Source organism: Hylobates moloch, unplaced genomic scaffold (genome assembly GCF_009828535.3).
Source record: "Hylobates moloch isolate HMO894 unplaced genomic scaffold, HMol_V3 SCAFFOLD_18, whole genome shotgun sequence".
Taxonomy (NCBI): domain Eukaryota; kingdom Metazoa; phylum Chordata; class Mammalia; order Primates; family Hylobatidae; genus Hylobates; species Hylobates moloch.
The window spans coordinates 36,278,507-36,298,369 of record NW_026652293.1 but is presented as its reverse complement, the minus strand read 5'-3'; the positions used below and the strand labels follow the sequence as shown (position 1 = coordinate 36,298,369).

At 42.3% G+C, this 19,863-nt stretch overlaps 1 protein-coding gene and 1 non-coding gene across 3 annotated transcripts in view; both read right to left on the bottom strand.

Annotated features, from left to right (window-relative positions):
- JAK1 (Janus kinase 1) overlaps positions 1-19,863 on the bottom strand; it is a 235,316-nt gene that overhangs the window by 182,009 nt on the left and 33,444 nt on the right. The gene's annotated exons all lie outside the window — the stretch shown is intronic.
- Positions 14,299-14,400, bottom strand: LOC116458129 (U6 spliceosomal RNA). Its single transcript, XR_004245203.1, has one exon. It is a non-coding gene; the product is annotated as a U6 spliceosomal RNA (small nuclear RNA).

The window sequence follows — 19,863 nt, the reverse complement described above, 5'->3', positions numbered from 1 at the left end:
CACCTGCTATGATCCAGACACATGTTTAGCCTTTTACATATGCTAACTCATTTAATTCTCACAAAGACCCTATCAGATAAATACTGTTATTCTCCCATCTTACTGATGAGGAAACTGAGGTACAGAGAAGAAGAGTTACTGGCCCATGGTCACATTGCCAGTAAGTGGCAGAGCTGGGATTCTGGCTCTTACATCTCAGGTCTTGATCCCCTTTGCTAAATTACACTTATGCAAAAGCATTTTTGTATTGACTCATGTGCCAACAAGCACCTACTGTCCCCCATGTCACATGAGAGAAAACTAGGACCTCTATCTTAGTGTACTGCAATGGATTATTTTCATGTTCATGTACCCACTAGACTTTCGACTCCATCATGAAAGGAATCCCCATTTTGTTGCTGATATACCCTAGTTTTGTACTTTTGCACACAGGAAGTGGGCAATTTTGAATGCTGTGGTGGTTTAAATTGTCCATAGATTTTTTGGCACTCCCTTTAGGAGGTAGAGTCTAATTGCCCTCCCCTTGGGTATGGACTGGATTTAGTGACTTACTTCTAATGGATAGAATAAAGCAAAAGTGACATGGTGCGACTTCAGAGACTAGGACATACAAGGCACTGTGGCTTCCTGCTCTCTCTTGCGCTTGCGCTCTCTCTCGCACGCTCATTCTCTCTCTCTCCCCCTTCCTCCATCCGTCCTCCTGCCCTCAGAACACTTGCTCTGAGGGAAACCAGCTGCCACGTCATGGGGAGAGGCCTATGTGTTGAGAAACTGAGGCCTCCAGCCAACAGCCAGCAAGAAACTAAAGCCTCCTGCTAATAGCCACGTGGATGAGCTTGGAAGTTGATCCTCTGGCCTCAGTCATGCCTTCTGATGACTGCAGCCCAGCTTTCCTCTGGACTGTATCGTCCAGTTAAGCTCCTACCAAATGTATAACCTTTAGAAAGTATAAAATAATAACTGTTCATTGTCCGAAGTCACTAAACATTGGGGCAATTTGTTACACGGCAATAGATAACTAATACAAATATTCTTTATTTAAAAAAATAGGTGGCCAGGCATGGCGGCTCACACCTGTAATCCGAACATTCTGGGAGCCAAAGCTTGAGGTTGGCAGTTTGAGACCAGCTGGGCAATATAGTGAGACCCTGTCTCTTAAAAAAAATTGGTAAATAAACTAGCCAGCCATGGTGGCATGCCTGTAGTCCTAGCTACTTGGGAGGCTGAGGTGGGAGGAAGCTATTCTCCCACTTCAAGGCCATCCAGCCACTTTGAGGCTGTAGTGAGCTATAATTGCACCATCGCACTCCAACCTGGGTAACAGAGACAGACCCTGTCTCTAAAATAATAATAATGTATATGTTTATATTCACAACTTGAATATTTATGAAACATATTAATGTGCTTTTTTCTTTTTCATTTTCATATATATGATCTTTAGTAGACCAAAAGCATTCATTTGCCTGGGGGCAGTGTGTGGAGGGTGGGATTAGAACTGTCAAAGCAAAAATTTTAAAAGGAAGAGTTAAAAATGAGCTTCTGGCTGGACACAGTGGCTTATGTCTATAATCTCAGCACTTTGGCAGGCTGAGGTGGGAGGACTGCTTGAGCTCAGGAGTTTGAGACCAGCCTGAGCAACATCATGAGACTTCATCTCTACAAAAAATGGAAAAATAAGCTGGGTGTGGTGGTGCATGCCAATAGTCCCAGCTACCTGGGAGGCTGAGGCAGGAGGATCACTTGAGCCCAGGAGATCGAAGCTGTAGCAGCTTGGGTGGCAGAGCAACACCCTGTCTCAAAAAACAAACAAACAACAACCAACAAAAACAAAAAACCAGCTTCCGATATCCAAAATAGGATTTTTCATTGAAATAGTTACTTAGAAAGCCGGAAGAAAGTGAGAAAATATATTTTCCAGGTTCCTTTTACTACCACTGACATATCGAAGGTTATACCTGGTAAGCTAGATCATGTTTTCTTTTATAGTATAAGGAGACACATTTTTTCACCTGTGATGACTAGACCATTGAGCTTGCTGTCCCAGGATGGAGCAAGGATAGGACATTGAGGAAGTGGAATGTCTGAACCTCTTCCTGTTCTAGTGGATGGCAGAGAGAAGAAGGGGAGTGGAGTTAGGAAAACTAGGTAATGAAAAGTTCTCTTGATCCCAGGAGTAAATCCCAGGGAAGGAAGGTGTTTTAGACTGACTGAGGGGAAGGCTAAGGCCTGAGAGGTTTCTCTTCTATTTTCCATTTGGGATTCCGGAAGGAAATCGCTAGTTAAGGTGAGTCAGCAGTACAATTGGGTAGGCCCAGAAGAGGAAAGAGAGCAAAATAGAGTAGTCAGGAAAAGAGGGCCCAGTTTGGGCACCTGTTAGCTCCTGCGTGGTGTGAAAGGCACTCAGATGTTACTGCATCTCTGGTGGAGAACACAGAACCTGGCTCAGCTGAGAGATAACAGCTCTGTCATGGGGAGGTTGAAGTGACCCCACAGCGAAGTGGAGAGGAAGTTGTTGAACAGAAGCTGTGGCAGAGACTCAAAGAGGCCTATAATGCTGGTGAGAACCATGGTGGCCTGAGTCATCTGAGGTCTGAGGTCTGAGGTCCTGACCAAGTAGAGAAAAAGGACCATCCTAGGAAATACCCCAGCTACTGAGAACAGTGCGGCTGCCAACAGAAGACCATAAAGAGCACCTGTGACGCCTTAGTGGACACCAGTCCAGGAGCCAGCCCAGGGCAGCTCACCTCAGTCACCTGACTACAGAAACTGACAAACTAAGAATGTTAGATTGGGCCGGGCGCGGTGGCTCACGCCTGTAATCCCAGCACTTTGGGAGGCCGAGGTGGGCGGATCACGAGGTCAGGAGATCGAGACCATCCTGGCTAACACGGTGAAACCCCGTCTCTACTAAAGATACAAAAAATCAGCCGGGCGCGGTGGCTGGCGCCTGTACTCCCAGCTACGCGGGAGGCTGAGGCAGGAGAATGGCGTGAACCCCGGCGGGTGGAGCCTGCAGTGAGCCGAGATCGCGCCACTGCACTCCAGCCTGGGTGAAAGAGCGAGACTCCAAAAAAAAAAAAAAAAAAAAAAAAGAATGTTAGATTGAAGATAGAGTATCAAATATTAAAATAATTATTAGAAATGATTAGAAGTATCAAATAAGTAAACTAATAAGACAGTAAGGAATTAGCAGGACAAAATCTAAGGTATACCGAATACTGAAGCCACTTTTGCCCTGAGGACACTTGCCAATACAGCCAATTTGAGCCTCTATCTCCTAAGGAGGAAAGTACAAAAGAAAATTCACCAAATTAGCTAGGCATGATGGTGTGCACCTGCGGCCCCCACCTACTGGGGAGACTGAGGCAGGAGAATCACTTGAGCCCAGGAGTTCAAGGCTGCACTGAGCCATGTTTGCACCACACCACTGCACTCCAGCCTGAGTGACAGAGTAAGACCCTGTCTCAAAAAAAAAAAAAAAAAAAGGCTGGGCGCAGTGGCTCACGCTTGTAATCCCAGCACTTGGGGAGGCTGAGGCGGGCAGATCACGAGGTCAGGAGATCAAGACCATCCTGGCTAACACGGGTGAAACCCTGTCTCTACTAAAAATACAAAACCGGTTTAGCCGGGAGTGGTGGTGCGCACCTATAGTCCCAGCTACTCGGGAGGCTGAGGCAGGAGAATGGCATAAACCCAGGAGGCAGAGCTTGGAGTGAGCCAAGATCGCGCCACTGCACTCCAGCCTGGGTGACAGTGCGAGACTCCATCTCACAAAAAAAAAAAAAAAAAAAAAAAAAGGCTGGCGTGGTGGCTCACGACTGTAATCCCAGCACTTTGGGAGGCTGAGGTGGGCTGGGAGGCTGAGGTGGGCAGATCACTTGAAGTCAGGAGTTTGAGACCAGCCTGGCCAACATGATGAATCCCCGTCTCTACTAAAAATACAAAAAATTAGCTGGGAGTGCTGGCGTGCACCTGTAATCCCAGCTACTCAGGAAGCTGAGGCAGGAGAATCACTTGAATTGGGAGGTGGAGGTTGCGGTGAGCTGAGATCATGCCACTGTACTCCAGCCTGGGCAACAGAATGAGACTCTGTCTAAAAAAAAAAAAAAAACTGAAACAAAAAAAGAAAATCCATCAATAGAACTGGAATTCAAAGGCTACTTTTTCCCCAAATTTCTACCCTAAAGGGACTGCTGCTGACCAGTACAATGAGGAAACAATTTCATCTCTGAAAATTTGTAATCACTTGCTGGCATTATTAAAGTTATAACCACAGGGTGGTCCAAAACAATTCAAGCCACAAATTTCATTTAATTTGGTGCCATATTGGTGAAGTCCCTAGGAGTCAAAGGAACAAATACAAATCCATTTTGAGAAGTTACCCTCATCCTGGGCATCAATGTATTTACACAAATAATTTTTCAAGGTTAATAAGCAGTACTGGTTAAAAAACAACTAAGCATACATAATAAGCACCATGTATGAGAGCTAGAAGAAACGAAAGAGTAGAAACAGAGTCAAAAAGATTTAAGACACCAGAATTATCAGATACAGATTATAAAATTATGCCTACTATTGTTAAAGAAATAAAAGATGAGCTCGAAAATATCTTCAAGATACTGAAAACTACAAAAAGTGACCAACACATTTTTAAGAACAATAAAATTAAACTTCTAGAAACAAAATTTATCATTACTGAGATTGAGAGCAAAAGAAAAACCAGCAGCTTAACAGCATATTAGATACAACTGAAAAGAGAATTAGAGAACAAGAAGTTTGGGTCACAAGATTTTACAGAATGAAGCACAGAAATTTAAAGAAATACAATATATGAAAGAGAAATTAAAATTCATAGAAGATAGAGTGAGAAAGTCTAACATATATTTAATTAGAGCACTAGAAGAAGAGAGATTATATGGCAGAAACAGTATTCGAAGAAATACTGACCTAAACTTTTCCAGAACCTATGAATGAAATTAATTCACATACTCAAGAGGCCAAACAAATCCAAGGCAGGGAGGAGGGCAGGAGAAAAGGAGAAGAAGAAAAAGAAGAAAGGAGGGAGGGAAAGGGAAAAAAGAAGGAAAAGGAAAGAAGGAAGAAAGAAAAGAAAGAAAAGAAAGAAAGAATGAGAGGGAGGGAAAGGAAAGGAAAGAAAAGAGAAAAAGAAAGAAAAATTCACACTCAAATTAATCACAATAAAACTAATGAACACCAAAGGAAAAAATTTGAGGTCAGGGAAAGTGTGGAGATCATTATCAAAGGAATGGCAGTGAGATGGACCACTGACTTCTCAGTAGCTGCAATGGAAGCCAAATGACAATACAATAACACACTCCATGGGTTGAAAGAAAATAATCGATAATCTATTATTCTATTCTTAGTGAAAAAAAATCATTCAAGAATGAGGGCATAGTATTAATATGTACATTTCCAAAAACAAGTAGAAACACAGAGACTTTGCCATTATCCAGACCTTTGTAAAAAGGAATTCAGAAGGGTGTCATTCTGGAAGAAAGAATGTGATCCTAGATGGATGCTCTGAGGTACAAGAAAGAATGAAGAGTAAAGAGAGTGGCAAATATGTGAATAAATCTAAACAATGCAAAATTGTGCATAACACAACATTAACAATGTCATATGAGATGAAAAAGTAAGATAAATACACAAAAATAAAAGCATGCAAATTAAGAAGAGAGTCAATGAAGTTAGTGTTTAGTTTTTGTGGTATTTAGCACAAGAACAACATTAGTGACAACTTTTTACTTAATAGGTGATATATACATATAAACATGTTAGGCTAAACTCTAAAAAATAATAAAGACAGAATGTAGCCTTAAACCATTAGAGTTAAAGAAAGGAATAAAAAAATACAAAAACAAGAGAAAAAGAAGTATATAAAAGTGAAGCAAAGAGAAAGCAAAATGTAAAGTGATAGATTTAAAATATTGGTTACTAATATCAGTTAATTAAATTAAATGTAAATGGATTAAATACTTCAGTTAAAAGACAAAGCTTCTCAGACTGGAGAAAACTTATAGATATTCAAACAGGTTGAAATTTTAAAATGGAAATAGATCTACCTTGCAAATATAACTCCAAAAGAATTGGCATTCTTATGTTAATAGTACACAAAATAGACTTTAAGCCAAAAGTCATTATTGAAAACAATTTGGCAATTCCTCAAAAAGCTAAAAATAGCATTACCATATGGCCCAGTAATGCCACTTCTAAGTATTATATATATATCCCAAAGAATTGAAAGCGGGGACTCAAACAGGTACTTGTATACCGATGTTCATTGTTGCATTATTTACAATGGTCAAAAGGTGGAAACAATCCATGTACCAAACAGATGTATGAACGAAATGTGGTATATACATACAATGGAATATTATTCAGATATAAAGAGGAGTGAAGTTCTGATAGATGCCCCAACATAGATAAACCTTGAAGACATATGCTAAGTGAAATAAGCTAGATGCAAAAGGACAAATATTGTATAACTACACTGACATGAAATATCTCAAATAGGAAAATTTGTAGAAATGTAAAGTAGATTCAAGTTTGTCAGGGGCTGGGGAGAAGGCACCTGGGGAGTTTTTACTTACTAGTTGCTGAGTTTCAGTTTGGGGTGATGAAAAAGTTTTGGAAATAGATAGCGATGGTAGTTGTATAACATTGTGGACCTAAGTAATGCCACTAAACTGTACCCTTAAAAATGGCTTAAATGGGCCGAGCATGGTGGCTTATGCCTGTAATCCTAGCACTTTGGGAGGCCAAGGAGGGCAGATCACTTGAGCACCAGAGTTTGAGACCAGCTTGGGCAACATAGTGAAACCCTGTCTCTACAAAAAATACAAAAATTAGCTGAGCATGATGGCATGCGCCTATAGTCCCAACTACTCCGGAGGCTAAGGTAGGAGGATCACTTCAACCTAGGAGGTTGACTGCACCACTGCACTCCAGCCTGGCAACAGAATAGGACCCTGTCTCAAAATACATCAATAGGCTGGGTGCAGTGGCTCACGCCTGTAATCCCAACACTTTGGGAGGCTGAGGCGGGTGCATCACTTGAGGTCAGGAGTTAGAGACCAGCCTGACCAAATAGTGAAACCCTGTCTCTACTAAAAATACAAAAATTAGCCATGCGTGGTGGCAGGCGCCTGTAATCCCAGCTACCTGGGAGGCTGAAGCAGGAGAATTGCTTGAACCCGAGAGGTGGAGGTTGCAGTGAGCCGAGATCACGCCACTGCACTCCAGCCTGGGCAACAGAGCAAGACTCCATCTCAAAAAAATAAGTAAATAAATAAAAAAAAACTTAAATTGGCAAATTTTGCTATATACATTTTATCAGTAAATCAGTATCATTCTGTAATTTAAAATTACAAAAATAAAGATAATCACTTAACAATACAATTTCAGCTTACTAGGAAAATATAAAAATTTTAAATTTATAAGTACCTAGTAGCACAGCCACAAATTATGTAAGAGAAAAATCAGAAGATCCATATGGAGAAATAGAAAAATCTACAATTATATGGGAAATTAAAAAATACATCTCTCGATAATTGATAGAACAAGAAGAAAAATCATTAAATAGGCCAGGAGTGGTGGCTGATACCCGTAATCCTAGCACTTTAGGAGGCCTCCGAGGCAGGCGAATCACCTGAGCTCAGGAGTTCAAGACCAGCCTGGCCAACATGGCAAAACCCTGTCTCTACTAAAAATATAAAAATTAGCTGGGCCTGGTGGCACGGCCTGTAGTCCCAGCTACTCGGGAGGCTGAGGCATAAGAATTGCTTGAACCCAGGAGGCGGAGGTTGTAGTGAGCTGAAATTGCGCCACTGCACTCCAGCCTGGGCAACAGAGAGAGACTCTGTCTCAAAAAAATAAAAATAAAAATAAAGCATTAGAGGATTCAAACAATAATGATTAATGAAACTGATCTAATAGATATTACATATATTTCATTCAACAACTGCAGAAAAAAATTTTGAAGTCCACACAGAATATTTCAAAAATGGACTCATACATAGTCATTAAAGCAAGCCTCAACAGCTATTAAAGGATTAAGATAATACAGAGGATGTTTTCTGACCTAATGTGATCTAACTATAAATCAATAATAAAAAGGTAAACAGAGCATCTCCATGTTTGGAACATTAAAACCATGCTTCTAAATAACTCATGGGTCAAAGAAAAAATCATAGTGGAAAAAATTTTTAATTGTGAACTGTGCCTTTTTTTTTTCTTTGATGGACTCTCACTCTTGTCGCCCAGGCTGGAGTTCAGTGGTGGGATCTCACTGCAACCTCCACCTCCCGGATTCAAGCGATTCTCCTGCCAGCCTCTAGAGTAGCTGGGATTACAGGTGTCCGCCACCATGCCTGACTAATTTTTGTTTTTTTAGTAGAGATGGGGTTTCACCATGTTGGCCAGGCTGGTCTCGAACTCCTGGCCTCGGGTGATCCTCCCACCTCAGTCTCCCAAAGTGCTGGGATTACAGGTGTAAGCCACCGTGCCTGGCCGTGAACTGTGCCTTTTTAAAATGTGTAAGTGACTTAAACATTACTTCATATCAAAAACTTGTAGGGTAATAGCTAAAAAGTGTTTACAGAGCTGATTTATAGCCTTACATTTTATATTAGAAAAGAAAAAAGGCTAAAAGTAAATGAGCCAAGCATCTGCCTCAGGATATTAGGAATAAACTGCAAGATAAACAGAAATAAAGAAGCAGGAAAGAGATAACAAATAAGAACAAAAATGTATAAAATAGAAAAACTATGTAACAGGAACAATAAAGCCAATAGTTGATTCTTTGAGAAGACTAAAAAAGGTGTAAAATATTTGGTGAGACTAATGAGAGACACACATACACACAGAGGGAGAGAGAGAGAACACACACACACACACACACACACTATCAGGAGTGAAAAAGGGGATATTACTTCAGATGTTGTACACACTGGAAAGATAATAAGAGGATATAATGAATGACTTAATGCTAATCCATTTGACAAAGTACACTATATGACCTAATTTCCTCAGGGAAAAATCAACAAACCTTATAAAGATATTTAAAAAACACGAACATCATTCTGCTAAGAGAGCATTTGAAAAAATAAAGGCCAGGCGCGGTGGCTCACGCCTGTAATCCCAGCACTTTGGGAAGCCAAGGCGGTCGGATCTTGAGGTCAGGAGATCGAGACCACCCTGGCTAACATGATGAAACCCCGTCTCTACTAAAAATACAAAAAAAAATTAGCCACGCTTGGTGGCAGGCACCTGTAGTCCCAGCTACTCGGGAGGCTGAGGCAAGAGGATGGCGTGAACCCAGGAGGAGGAGCTTGCAGTGAGACAAGATCGTGCCACTGCCCTCCAGCCTGGGTGACAGAGTGAGAGTCCATCTCAAAAAATAAAAAAATAATAATAATACAAAAAACAAAAGCAAAAATCGCGAACAATCCTATGATCATTAAGTAAGTTGAATTGTTTACAGAAAATCCGCAAAGAAAATTCCAGGACCAGAAGCCTTTCATGTGAGTTCCACCAATCTTTTAAGGAACAAAGTATTTTAATATCACATAAACACATACAAGAGGGAACAACTCTCAAACTCATAAGACACTAAAATTCATGTGAAGACTATGGCAAAATAAAATTACAATCTAATTTGACCTATGGATATATGTTGAAAAAAATCTGAAACAATGTATTAGCAAACTGAATCCAGCAATACAAAAAGATAATATAGAAAAGCAATTTAAGTGTATCCTAGGAATACAAAATTGGTTTAATATTTGAAAATGAAACAATGTAATTTGTCATATTGATAGAATAAAGGAGAAAACCCCTATGACCCCCCAACATATTTAGGAAAAGTGAATGGTTAAAAAAAAAAAAAAGTCAGTATGTATTCTTAATTTTAAAAATCAGCAAACTTGAAATAAAAGGAAACTTTTTTTTTTTTTTTTTTTTTTTTTTGAGACGGAGTCTTTCTCTGTCCCCCAGGCTGGAGTGCAGTGGCGCGATCTCGGCTCACCGCAACCTCCACCTCCTGGGTTCACGCCATTCTCCTGCCTCAGCCTCCCGAGTAGCTGGGAATACAGGCGCCCGCCAACACGCCCGGCTAATTTTTTGTGTTTTTAGTAGAGACGGGGTTTCACCGTGTTAGCCAGGATGGTCTCGATCTCCTGACCTCGTGATCCGCCCGCCTCAGCCTCCCAAAGTGCTGGGATTACAGGCTTGAGCCACCGCGCCCGGCTAAAAGGAAACTTTTAAGTCAAATAAGGTACCTACAGAAAATCTATAGCAAACATCATGCAAAATAGCAAAGTTGCTATGTGAGAAGATGCAAGACCGGGCACGGTGGCTCATGCCTGTAATCCTAACACTTTGGGAGGCCAAGGTGGGTGGATCACCTGAGACCAGGAGTTCAAGACCAGCCTGGCCAACATGACGAAACCTCATCTCTACTAAAAATTCAAAAATTAGCAGGGTGTGGTGACAGGCGCCTGTAATCCCATCTATTTGGGACACTAAGGCAGGAGAGGCGCTTGAACCCGGAAGGCAGAGTTTGCAGTGAGCCGAGATCACGCCACTGCCCTCCAGCATGGGTGACAGAGCGAGACTCCATCTCAAAACAAAAGAAGAAGAAGAGGAAGAGGAAGAGGAATAGGAAGGAGAAGGAGAAGGAGAAGGAGAAGGAGAAAGAAGAAGAAGAAGAAGAAGAGGAAGAGGAAGAGGAAGAAGAAGAAGAAGAAGAAGAAGAAGAAGAAGAAGAAGAAGAAGAAGAAGAAGAAACAAGAAGAAGAAGAAGGAGGCAGGGTGTGGTGGCTCACGCCTGTAATCCCAGCACTTTTAGGCCAAGGCAGGCAGATCACCTGAGGTCGGGAGTTCAAGACCAGCCTGGCCAACATGGTGAAACCCCGTCTCTACTAAAAGCATAAAATTAGCCAGACGTGGTGGTGCATGCCTGTAATCCCAGCTACATGGGAAGCAGGAGAATCACTTGAACCCGGGAGGCGGAGGTTGCAGTGAGCCGAGATCGCGCCATTGCACTCCAGCTTGGGCAAAAAGAGCAAAACTCCATCTCAAAAAAAAAAAAAAAAAAAGGTGTGTATAACTTTAGTTTTGCTAGACAATGCCACACTCTTTCAAAGTGGTTGTGCTAATTTATACTCTCAGCAACAGCCTATGAGAACTCTCATCACCAATCCACATTACCACCAAAAGACTGTGAACCACTGTCCTAGAGAAACTCTTGCAATGTTTACTACAGACAAGTACAATAATTTTCTTAGCATCATTGTTCTGAGTAGCTTGAAACTGGAAATGATTCACTGTGCTTCTGGGGAGGCAGCAATATTTTATATCTGGATCACAGTACTGGTTATATAGATGTTCATTTTATAATTCAAACCGCACATATATGCTATATGCATTTTTCTATTATGTATTGCATATGTTTCATTTGAACTTCTACAAAGGCATATTCTTCAAAGAAACTTCACACACATTTTAATAAATCTTATCTGATTTTACAATTACTGCTTGTGGTTCCTATAAGAAACTTGTCCACATTAGTTAGGGCTCCACTAGAAAAGAAATTATTTATTTGTACAAATTTGGTAATTTAAGAAGAGTTTAATTTAAAAGGACCATCTACGAAGGTGTGGGCAAGGTTTAAGGAACTAAAAAGTGGTAACAAAATACTCTAGAACTAGTAACTTGGGGTGCCTTTCCCACCCTTTGGGGCAGGGAAAGAAAGGCTTTAACAGAACCAGGGGATAGAGCTATGTGGAGAGAGCTGCTCAACTTGAGCTATGACCTCTAGTGGAAAGACAGAGCCAGTCCACAGCACAGTGACTTCATACAAAGGGGATGAATATCCTGATCTTGCTCTTCTCCCTTCCCTCTCCCAGTCTTCTGTCTGTGCTCCTTGTTGCTGAACCCAACCAGAAACCAGAAGACAAGAGAATCTGTGGATATAATGCATTTAGGTCAACCACCCAGGGAACCCAGCAGAATGGAGCTAGGCAAAGAGTAGATCCAGAGTGATGAGAATTTGCTCACATGTCTGCCTGAATCTAAAATGGTAGCCGCTTCCAGTGTTTTTCATTTTTTTTATTTTTATTTTATTTTATTTTATTTTTTTGAGACGGAGTCTCTCTCTGTCGCCCAGGCTGGAGTGCAGTGGCGCAATCTCGGCTCACTGCAAGCTCCGCCTCCCGGGTTCACGCCATTCTCCTGCCTCAGCCTCTCCGAGTAGCTGGGACTACAGGCGCCCGCCACCACGCCCGGCTAATTTTGTGTATTTTTAGTAGACACGGGGTTTCACCGTGGTCTCGATCTCCTGACCTCGTGATCCGCCCACCTCGGCCTCCCAAAGTGCTGGGATTACAGGCGTGAGCCACCGCGCCCGGCCTGTTTTTCTTTTAAAATACAAGGTTTGGGGAGAAGGAGAAATGACCAAGGGATTTAAATTATAGCTGGTATAATCCCTGCTTCTGCAGCTGGTGACAAGGCGTACATTGGTACTCAAGGCTACCTTATTCCACCTCCCACTTTTGTTCTTTCCTTCCGTCGGCACTTCAGCAGGTGGCTGCACTTTTCCGTTGACCAGAACACTGGGCCTGGGAATGCTAAAAAGTTGTTCATTGAATCCCTGAGTTCTAAACATAGCTCTCCCTGTCTATCCCCACTAGGTAGCAGCAATCTAATTACTGCTGTTAAGGATATATCACCCCTTTTCTATATATTGGTTCTATGACCTGAGGAACCCCTAATGCCTGGGGGTAAGACTTAGCTTCCATTTCATTGCAACCATGTCTATTATACTTCCCATTTTTTTAGGAGAGGACACTAAAACCAAGAGAATTTGCAATATTTGCCTAAGAGTGCATAGTTAGTGCAACAATGGAACTAGAAGCTCAGCCTCCTGACTTTCAGACTCATTTGCTTCCCACACACTGGAGGAGTACAGCTGTGTCTTATCACTGTAACAGGTGGACATGGGAAACAGCAATAACACAACGTTAGACTGTGATAAAGGTGACTCGAGGGAGGGAGAAATACACAGTAGCAGATGTCCTGTAAATATTAAGGCACAGTAGAGAATAAGACACTTGTCATCCTGCCATCTCATTGTGCCAAGCTACAGGAGTAATGTTTTTGCCCTGTGTTTTTCCAAAGCAGGGCCTTTTCCAAAACAATTCGGGGTGATGACTACTTGAGTGCATTTTAATGTGTTTGCTAATGAATTTTCTTGATATTGGAAAATAACATTTTTCTTGTGTAATGTCCCCTCTCCTTTCTCTCAAAGGAGCCCACATTGCCATTTATTTTTTATTTTTTCTTGCTCACAGAGAAGTCCATGCTAGTGAAGCAATTAAGGGCTCTTTCTAACCCATAAATCACCAACAAAATGGATATTCCAGCGCACCCATAGGGACGGGAGGGCTCATGTGAGGGAAGTTCGTAAATGACTCTGCATTTTAGGATTTCCATAGCCTTTCTGAGGCCCATTAAACTGATCAGTAGGTAGTAAGTGATGAGGCATAAGGCTGGGAGGTGGGGTGATGTAAAGAAAACATTAAGAAATGAGACTGGCCGGGCGCGGTGGCTCACGCTTGTAATCCCAGCACTTTGGGAGGACGAAGCGGGCGGATCACGAGGTCAGGAGATCGAGACCACGGTGAAACCCCGTCTCTACTAAAAATACAAAAAATTAGCCGGGTGTGGTGGCGGGCGCCTGTAGTCCCAGCTACTCGGAGAGGCTGAGGCAGGAGAATGGCGTGAACCCGGGAGGCGGAGCTTGCAGTGAGCCGAGATTGCGCCACTGCACTCCAGCCTGGGCGACAGAGCAGGACTCCATCTCAAAAAAAAAAAAAAAAAAAAAGAAATGAGACTGAGTCAGCCAAAGTGAAAATTTAGTTTGTAAGGGTTGGTGCTTCTTCGGACTTCTAAGCAACTTGAAGAAGGTAATCACCATTTTATTACTTTTATTATCTTCTTTATTTTTAGACTTTAACATAGTCAATAGTGGGTTGCAGTACCTTGCCAAGAGGGAGGAGAACCAACTTCATACATTATTCATTAGGGAAAACTAACATAGCATTTTGTTTAGGGCTTTCAATGTGTATATCAAAGGAGAAACTAATCAGGGGAAATTCAGTCTATTCTTAAGTTGGTGGGGAATGATATTTTTTGATAGGGAATTTTTCACACCTGTTAGATCATATAAATTCAGTGGATGCTTTTTTTCTCATGAAAAGTGAGGAAGCAGTAAACATTTAAAACATAGAATTATTTTTTTCCTGTCATCCTTACATAGGGGCCGTGCTAATCTTCTCTGTATCATTTCAATTATTAATTATTTTTAAGTGAAGTATTTAATACGCTGATCTGAAGGTTCAGTTCAATGACTTTTTTTTTTTATTTTAGAGGCAGGGTCTCATTCTGTCACCCAGGCTGAAGTACAGTGGAGTGATCATGGCTCACTGCAACCTCAATCCCCTGGGCTTAAGTGATTCTCCCACCTCAGCCTCCCGAGTATCTGGAGACACAGGCATACATAGCCATACTGGGCTAATTTTTATTTTTTATTTTTGACAAGCTATGTTGCCCAGGCTGGTCTTGAATTCCTGGCCTCAAGTAATCCTCCCACCTCAGCCTCCTGAGGCACTGGTATTACAAGCCTGAGCCACCATGCTTGGCCAATAGATTTCGATAATTGTACACATTCCTGTAACTACCATCTAAAGTTCCAGAAAGTTGTCTTATCCTCTTGTCCCTTTGTAGTCAAACCCCCTTTCCTTCTCACTGAGGGAACCACTTTCTTTTTTTGAGGCTGGACTGCAGTGGCACGATCTCAGCTAACTGCAAGCTCTGCTTCCTGGGTTCACGCCATTCTCCTGCCTCAGCCTCCTGAGTAGCTGGGACTACAGGCGCCCGCCACCACACTGGGCTAATTGTTTGTATTTTTAGTAGAGACGGGGTTTCACCATGTTAGCCAGGATGGTCTCGATCTCCTGACCTCGTGATCCACCCGCCTCGGCCTCCCAAAGAGCTGTGATTACAGGCGTGAGCCACCACATCCGGCTGAGGGAACCACTTTCTTTTTTTTTTTTTGAGATGGAGTCTCGCTCTGTTGCCCAGGCTGGGTGCAGTGGCACAATCTCGGCTCACTGCAAGCTCCGCCTCCCGGGTTCACGCCATTCTGCCTCAGCCTTCCGTGTAGCTGGGACTACAGGCGCCCGCCACCACACCCAGCTAATTTTTTGTATTTTTAGTAGAGATGGGGTTTCACCGTGTTAGCCAGGATGGTCTCGATCTCCTGACCTCGTGATCTGCCTGCCTCGGCCTCCCAAAGTGTTGGGATTACAGGCGTGAGCCACCGCGCCCAGCTGGGAACCACTTTCTAATCCTATCACCATAGATTAGTTTGCCTGCTCTGGGACTGCATATAAATGGAGTCATACCATATTTATTATTTTGTGTCTGGTGTCTTTCACTCACCATGGTTCTAGATTCATCCTTTTTTTTTTTTTTTTCGCATGTATCAGTGGCTCGTTCCTTTTATTGCTGAGTAGTATTCCTTTGTATGAATATATCACAATGTGTTTATCCAATCTATTGCTGGACATTTGAGTTGTTTTCCATTTTCAGCTGTTATGAATACAAGTACTATGATCATTCTTGTACAAAACTTTTTGTGGCCATATATTTTCATTTTTGGGGGGTATATACCTAGGAGTAGAATAGCTGGTAACTCTATGTTTCATCATTTGAGGACCAGTCAGACTGTTTTCCAAAGTGGCTGTACCACCTACATTCCTACCAGCAAGGTACAAGGGTTCTAATTTCTCCATATCCTTGCCAACACTTGTTGTTCATATTTTTTATTACAGCCTTCCTAGGGGGTGTAAAGTTATATCTCATTGTGGTTTTGATTTGCATTTTCCTAATGATTAATGATGTTGAACATCTTTTCAAGAGTTTATTGGCTACTTGTACATCTTCTTTGGGGAAATGTCTATTCATATCATTTGCTCATTTTAAATTGGGTTGTTTGTCTTTTTATTGTTGAATCCTAATTGATTATTAACTTGGGTGAAATTGAATTGAGAAAGTCTGTTGTAACAGGTAAGCCTCTTGCAGTTGAAAGTAACAGAAAACCCAACATACATTATTAGCTTAAGCATTAATGGAACTTGTCGTATCACAGAACTGAAAGTTCTTGGAGGTAGTTCTGGCTTCAAGAATGGCCTGGTCCAAAGCAAAAAAAAAAAAAAAAAAAAAAAAAAACAAGGCTAAGGGTGGTGGCTCACACCAGTAACCCCAGCACTTTGGGAGGCTAAGGTGGGCAGATCACATGAGGTCAGGAGTTTGAGACCAGTCTGGCCAACATGGTGAGACCCCATCTCTACTAAAAATACAAAAATTAGCTGGGCGTGTTGGCAGGCACCTGTAATCTCAGCTACTCAGGAGGCTGAGGCACAAGAATCATTCGAACCCGGGAGGCGGAGGTTGCAGTGAGCCGAGATCGTGCCATTGCACTCTAGCCTGGGCAACAAGAGCGAAACTCTGTCTCAAAAAAAAAAAAAAAAAAAGTGACACCAGGACCTGATTTCTTCCTCCTCCCCTCTGAGCTCTGTTTTCACTGTGTGAGCCCCATTCTTGGACAGGCCTCACCAATTAGAACAGCAAGATGGCTATAGCAGCCCCAGCCACACATTCTTCCAGGTTCAGGCCAACAGGAGAAGAGTGCTTGCTCACAGAAGCACTGGCAAAAAGACTTACAGGTCCTGACTGATTACAGACCAATCCGAACTGCAGTGGCCAAGAGGAATAGGTACACTGATTTAGGGGGATCCGCAGATCCCATTCCCGAAGCAAGGGTTAGAGCCCACCCGAAACATGGATTCCAAGTCAGGGAAGAGGGGGTTATCCAGAAAGAAATTAGAATACATTTACCAAAAGAGGAGGAAAAGGGATGTCAGGGATGTCGAAAACTAGCAAATGTCCACTATGGTGCTTCCCAACCACGGCCTCACTAAAAATCAACATGATTTTTATCTAAGCAACTAAGCAAAGAGGTGAGGCCACAGGGTAAAATAGTATTATTGACACAGGAATATGGATAAAGGCAAGAGAATAGTTAGCCAGCAGTAAAATCATTAAAAATTCACTAAATTTAGCATCTGAAGACCTGGCTCGAATCCTAGGTTTGCTACTTGCTAGCACTATGACCTCGGAAAAAATCACTTAACTTTCCAAATCACATTTTTTTCTTTCTTTTTTTTTTTGAGACGGAGTCTCGCTCTCTCACCCAGGCTGGAGTGCAGTGGCGTGATCTCGGCTCGCTGCAAGCTCTGCCTCCCGGGTTCACACCATTCTCCTGCCTCAGCCTCTCCGAGTAGCTGGGACTACAGGCGCCCGCCACCACGCCCGGCTAATTTTTTTGTACTTTTAGTAGAGACGGGGTTTCACCGTGGTCTCGATCTCCTGACCTCGTGATCCGCCCGCCTCGGCCTCCCAAAGTGCTGGGATTACAAGCGTGAGCCACCGCGCCCGGCCTCAAAGACCCTCTCTTGATGTTAACCTAGGGGCTGGAGAAACATTTCAGGTAATTACCCCAGATTTTTCTTTTTTTTTTTTTTTTTTTTCTTGTGAGATGGGGTCTTGCTTTGCTGCCCAGACTTGAGTGCAGTGGTGCGATCTCAGCTCACTGCAACCTCCGCCTCCTGGGTTCAAGCAATTCTCCTGCCTCAGTTTCCCGAGTCGCTGGGACTACCGGCATGCACCACCACGCCCAGCTAATTTTTGTATTTTTAGTAGAGATGGGGTTTTGCCATGTTGGCCAGGCTGGTCTCAAACTCTTGACCTCAGGTGATCCACCCACCTCAGCCTCCCAGAGTGCTGGGATTACAGGCGTGAGCCACCACGCCCAGCCTAGATTTTTCTTTAAAGCTTTGAATTATTTTGCAAATCAAGATAAGAAACTCAGGAGAGTTCCAGAATGCACAGTGCTAATTTCTATTGGAAATGTAATTTACTCTTTTGTTCTAAGTGCTCATCAGATACTGTCTGAGTACTGGTCATTCTGTCTGAAGTGGTTGTTTACAGCGAGCCCTTCTGCAAAATGGAACATTTTCTAATGCCAATTTCATAAATGGAAACACAATATATGCAAAAAAAAAAAAAAAAAAAAGGCTAAAGGAAATACAATGAATCCACTCAAAATAATTTCAAATGACCTGGCTTTATTTTCTTAACCTTGACGTTACTGTTATAATCCTTCCATACATGAAGCCTGAGTGACAGCAGGATTGTTTAGGGAGAAATCAGTGGGTGTTAGGCCTCTGAGCCCAAGCCAAGCCATTGCATCCCCTGTGACTTGCATGTATACATCCAGATGGCCTGAAGTAACTGAAGATCCACAAAAGAAGTAAAAATAGCCTTAACTGATGACATTCCACCATTGTGATTTGTTTCTGCCCCACCCTAACTGATCAATGTACTTTGTAATCTCCCCCACCCTTAAGAGGTACTTTGTAATCTCCCCCACCCTTAGGAAGGTTCTTTGTAATTCTCCCCACTCTTGAGAATGTACTTTGTGAGATCCACCCCTGCTCTGAACTCCACCGCCTATCCCAAAACCTATAAGAACTAATGATAATCCATCACCCTTTGCTGACTCTCTTTTCGGACTCAGCCCGCCTGTACCCAGGTGATTAAAAGCTTTATTGCTCACACAAAGCCTGTTTGGTGGTCTCTTCACACGGACGCACATGAAAGTGGGTATCTATTTTCTTATAAAGTACTTATAAATTAGAAACTACATATGGCCATCTTCTCAGTTTCTTCATGCATCCATTTTTTAAATTACCTTTGCTACTGTCTATTTCTCTATGTTAGACTGCCTACCAGTGTTATGGGGCACCTATTAGGTGCTATGAAAATGTAAAAGACTGAGACATGGGTCTCTGTGGCAGAGACCACTACTTAATAGCCATTCTTTCTTGGAAACAAAAAACCTTTATTGTTGGGTATGTCAGTGTACGTGGCTATAAAATATTTCCCAGCCTTCCTTGCAAATTTGGTGGCCAATGAGCTATTAGTGAGACTTCTAGAAAAAATCTTTTTAAAATTTGGCAGGGAAGCCTACCCTTTACCCTTAATCCTTTGCTCCTTCTTGCCTGGAACAGAAATATGAAGGCTGGACTTCCAACAGCCATCTGATTAACACAAGGAAAAGGCCCCCACCCTGGGGATGGCAGAGGAAATAGCAAAAAGAGGCTATGTTACTGTTTTTGGATTTTAGAGACAGACTCTTGTGCTGTCACTCTTGCGCTCTCACTGCAGCCTCCAACTCCTGGGGTCAAGCGATCATCACCGGGAGCTAGAATGACAGGTGTTGTGCTCAACATAATAATAAAATAATAAAATTTTTTTAAATAATAAAATTTAAAAATTTTTTTATTTCTGTAGAAACGGAGTCTCGGTATGTTGCCCAGGATGGTTTCAAACTCCCAGCCTCAAGCAATCCTCCCACCTTGGCCTCTCAAGGGGCTGGAATTACAGGTATGAGCCACCACACCTGGCCTCAACTCTTGTATCTCCAGAACTAGTGACTGAATACAACTCTTAAATTATATAGTATCTGATTTCATGAACAAACTCAGGAGAGACTAATGCACACAAAACAATTAGAAAACACTGCCCATTTGGGTGCAGTGGCTCATGCCTGTAATCCCAGTGCTTTGGGAGGCTGAGGCAGGAGGACTGCTTGAGGCCAGGAGTTTGAGATCAGCCTAGGTAACATTGTGAGACTCCCATAGTACCAAAAAAAAAAAA